Source organism: Amphiprion ocellaris, chromosome 4 (genome assembly GCF_022539595.1).
Source record: "Amphiprion ocellaris isolate individual 3 ecotype Okinawa chromosome 4, ASM2253959v1, whole genome shotgun sequence".
NCBI lineage: Eukaryota > Metazoa > Chordata > Actinopteri > Pomacentridae > Amphiprion > Amphiprion ocellaris.
Window position 1 is genome coordinate 11,566,453 of NC_072769.1, and position 4,813 is coordinate 11,571,265.

A 4,813-nucleotide genomic window follows, 5' to 3' on the forward strand; every position below is an offset into this window, starting at 1 on the left:
AAACCTGGAGTGGAGCCTCCTCTTAGTCTTGAAGAATTTAGGAAGGATTTAGGTTGGACTGTTAGGAAGGACTCTGGGGAAGGAGGACTCGTAGAAAGGAGGACTCAAAGTGGTGCTTTCAGGTTTGACCTTTTAAAGGGACTTTTGACACAACCTCTGTCAGAGAGGGCTGATGTCCAGATGTCCCTCACAGAGTTACTCTTTCAGATAATTTGTATTAGTTATTTTCAAAATAGTCTAAAATGGCAGTGCATCATTAACAGATGTGTGGTCTTGGTAGACCGATGAACAAAACAAGACTAAACATGTATATGACATCAGACATTGTTAAACTTATAGTCTGAAGATCAACAAGTAAAATAAAAGATTTAAGCAGAGAAACTGTGATGGAAAACTGCCGTTTCCTTGAGCATTTACCCAGTGAGTCCTGTGATATGGAAATAAAGACACCTGAGGAAAATAAACTATTGAGTATTTTATTCACTATGCAGAGAAGGTTAATCTCTCATACAGCGTGCAGAGCAGTCTGTAACACAGAATACTGAGTGTGTGCTGAATATAAGTCTAGAGGTGTGAGGATGGTAGTAGAGGAGGAGGGCTCTGCGTCTCCTCTAACCTTGTGATTAATCGTTGCTTGTGTGTACAGGACATACTCCCCCAGATACCATGCAAAGGGCAGTTTGTCAGTTATGCATATTCAAACATCGAACGCAGGTCAAATATCGGTCACAATGAAAATTACAAAACTGATAGGCACTGTTCAGTAGTGCCTTTAAATGAGTGCACATAAAGAATAGTTGAGCCAAGATGATAGAAAACCTGCCTTTACTTGTATTAATATGAGTTCAGTGTTAGTCATGGTATTGTGGGAGGGAGGTTCAGAAGTCACAGTGTTTGTCTGATTTGTGCTCCAGTCCACTGTGAGCCAGTCACTTATCCAAAATGTAGTATGAGTAAACATTTGAGTGTCCTCCTTCAGAAATGTGTGCTGTGGGATCTTCCAAAGGTTTGCCTTCTCATGGCCTCCTCCTGATAACACAAACTTCAGTCTTCCTTTAAGATTCCATCTGGTGTGGTGTCTTAACATCTTTGCTCTGTTGATCACAGTGGACCTTATCTCCAGTCTGTGACTGAAGTCTGGATAAAACTTGCTTTTTCTCTGTCTTAGAGTTGGCTATGGCTGGTTCATCCTATATACAATTACAATTTGAATTCAATTTGTAATTGTATGGACACATACACATCTATGTACAGTCTACTGCAGCAGTAAAGACTCAAAAAGGCTTCAGATGATGTGTTGCAGCATTATTCTCCACAATCAGTTATTTTTTGTGCTCATATTGCATCATTTTACATTCAGTTTTGACATTTATTGCAGTAGTGTTCAATAAAGAAAATGCAAACTCAGCGCAATCAGCTGTCCAGGTTTGTATGCGAGGACCACAGGGACGATACAGTACAAATAAATAGCCCGAGGCTTTAAAACAAAACTCTGCTAATTAAACACTTCTGTTATTATCACCTACAATGAATTTCTTTAATGTTTCCAATTACAGTGATTCTGTGCCTGGAGCGCTGATGAGAAAGAGTCACCTAAAAAAAAAAAAAATTAAAAAAAAAAAAAATTTAAGAAAAACTTTTGGAGGATATTGGGAGGAGTGGGAGGGTTAAGCACACATGCGCGTGCACGTACATACACATGAAAATGAACACACACACGCACTCTCACAAAGAGACACACTTTAACAACATGAAATTACTATCTTCTATGCTCTTATGTGCAGCTTCTTTGTCCACAGTGCAGGTAGCAGAGAGTAGTCACTGTCACTTAAGACATGTTTTGTAAGTTTTTGTGCAGGGATCAAGATCAACTTCAGCTTCACTGTGACTTTGTTATGATCCTGATCCTGCTCCAGCTTCTGCCCTTCTTTCCCCTTCTTCCCCATTTTTCCTCCTTTCTCCCTTGGGTTCTGATCTGTTTCTGTTTTGTCCTGTCTCTCTTTTGTTCACTCTGTCTGTCTGTCACCTCTCCCTCATGTCTGTCTCTCTCTCCCTGTTTCTCCTGCCTGCATTCTGCCATCAGCTGATTGCTGTAATGCACATCAGCTGCAGTAATCAGTTCACTCCATTCACCTGTTCTCCACCTCACCTCCACCTATTTAAGCTCTGTGCTTTCATTCACTCCCCGCTGGATCATCAACTCACATTCCATCACAGACTGTTTCCCCCTTGTATTTAGTTCTCCACACCAAGCCCTGTGAAGCCCTCGTCTGCTTCCCCCCCATCCTGGATTTCCCCCTCTTGGACTCTGTTTTGCTCCGATCTGTTCATGGATATTCCCCAGCCTTCTGTCTGCCAGTTTTCTTCCCCCCACTAACTTCTGGATTCCCTGAGCCTGCCTGCTTTGCCCCCTTAGTTCTCTTTCCCCTGGTTTTGTAAGTACATTGTTTTGTTGTCTGGTTTAGTTTATCCCTGTTTGTTTTTTGTAGTTGAGCTGTTGGTTTTTTGTTTGTCGTTGATTCTAGTCTTGGATTGGGTTTAGTTTTTCCTCTTGGTTTGTTTTCCCCTTTCTGTATTGGTTTAGTTAGTTTTGTTTAAATAAAGACCTGTTTCTGTTGCCACCAGTCTGTCATATCTATGCCTGCACCTGGGTTCTCCAACCCCCTTCTTTAACAGACTTCATTCTTTACATTTCTGTTTTTCTATGAATTAAATTATTTACTTGAAATACAATGTGATGATTAGCTAGCTTTTGATTTGGACAGAGCAAGCTTTGTGCTAAATTATCTACTGCTGTACTGTAGCTTATTGTGCTAGAGTGGCATTAATAGTCGTATAAAAGTCTTGGAGAAAAGAAATGTAGCTTTTTAAAGTAGTGGGCCTAATCACTGTGGGAGCGATATATTTACAACCTTTGCTAAGACCCAAAATACAAAGTCTGGTTTTCAGTATTAATGTTCGAATTTTTGTATTATTACCTATCAGTCAGAACACCTGTCAGTAAGACTTTGCCAAAGTACAACAAGGTCATGCTGGTTTGTGTTTAATGCTAAAACAAACAAACAAAAACAATGTATACAATTATTCATTTTATGTAATTTAAACAAAGTAACAAACATGTTTTGTTTTTTCCTGGAGAGGAAAGCCATCATTGGAGTCTGCCATTAGCCATGCATTTTACAGAATTTTCTCTTCTCCTTCTGCTATTTTGCTATCTACACATTATCATTTTCAAAATCTCTGCCACTACAGCAAACAACAACAGTCATGGGGCTAGCAAGGTACCACACTGAACATTACAAATTTTGCAAAGGGTCTGATCGTGCAGTAAGATGGTCCTGCCAGTGTCTTGGAGTGAATTAGCCATTTTAACGACTCTCCTCACCTTCCTGCATGCAAATATATCACCAAATCAATTCCCATGTCCCTAGTTCAAGGGAACATCGTTGCTGCATGTCTATGCTTACCTCTGCCCGATGGGATTGTGATTGGTTTAAAGAAGCTCTTTTTCACCTGTACAATGACACTTGACCAGACCATACTGTGCTGCACAATGATCTGGCTATGTGAGACTAGGAAAAGATGCACATACTGAGATGAGGTAAAGTCACTTGAACAAATGACCAGTAGTGTTGCTTTTATAATTAGGATGATTTCATTTAATAGGTACAAGGCGCTGCATGCTGAGGAGGAAACAGCTGCAGCGAACCACAGTGTTGACCGAACAGAGCAGAACAGTAAGTAGGGGCAATTAAACCATTGTGTGACTCCAAAGAAATCACTGGAAAACTGATGTTGACATGGACAATGTTGGCACAATTCATTTGCTTGTTCTGTTACAGTTGATGGTGCTCTTTTTAAAATAAGTGAACATATACAAACAGTCTCCTTTTGGGTTTTCATAAATGTTACAATTTTGCAGGATCCAATCAGAATGAGGATGCTTCACACCATCTGCTGTTTTTTTTTTTTTTTTTTTTTTTTTAAATTTTTTTTTTTTTTTTAAATCAAACAGCTTGAGCACAGACAAGCCTAATAAGATCTTGCTGAAAAAGGGCTTTCATATTTCTGTCAGTTGGGAAAGACTCTGGGGACACAACTAAGTCTAATAAAGGGCTTAATTGAGAGTTTTACCCAAACAAACCTAAAACTCAATAACAGCTTGGATTTCAGCAAAGTAATGGTTCCCTAATCATTGCTTCAGTGTACTTCCAGGCCGACACACTTGAAAACATTATATTTTTCCCCTGTATGCTTACAGTAGCTGCCTGAGAGACTAACTGCTGTATTGTAATATATCTGGTTGTCATTCATACTGGCTTACTGTGCTCCCAGCGGCAGTTTTGTTGCCTCCAAGTAATCTTCTCACATCCATCTGTCCTGTCATGTAGGGACGTATAGCTGGGCTATTTGTGTCCCATCCTGTCAACGCAATCTTCAAAGTCCAACACGGGTCTCCTGAGGTTTTCCATGACGGCACTTTTATTGTAAGTTGAACTTACAGTTTATGTAGAAGGTGGATGTGTACAATATTAGAGACCGACAGAAAGAAAGACATGAAGCTATCATTTCTCTGACATGAACAAGGCCACCAGAAGTGTTTAGTCTGTCAGTGTTTTTGTTTTCTACTGTCTCTGCACATCACAGTATAATCCGTGAATTCTCCTTCCATGTTGCCTTGGGTTGATCAAAGCTTCTTTCTGCTGTCCCTGGACTCTTTCCCTCTCACACACCCTGTGATTCATAATAATCCCAGCTATGATTAGAACTCATGTCTATTTTTGAGCGCTACACTTATGGAAACATGCCTAGC

General features: G+C 40.0%; 1 long non-coding RNA gene across 1 annotated transcript; it reads left to right on the forward strand.

Annotated features, from left to right (window-relative positions):
* Positions 1-2,219: 2,219 nt before the first annotated feature.
* LOC111564196 (uncharacterized) lies at positions 2,220-4,487 on the forward strand. The gene is made up of 3 exons (XR_002745760.2): positions 2,220-2,435; positions 3,667-3,737; positions 4,392-4,487. It is a non-coding gene; the product is annotated as an uncharacterized LOC111564196 (long non-coding RNA).
* The last annotated feature ends 326 nt before the right edge of the window (positions 4,488-4,813 follow it).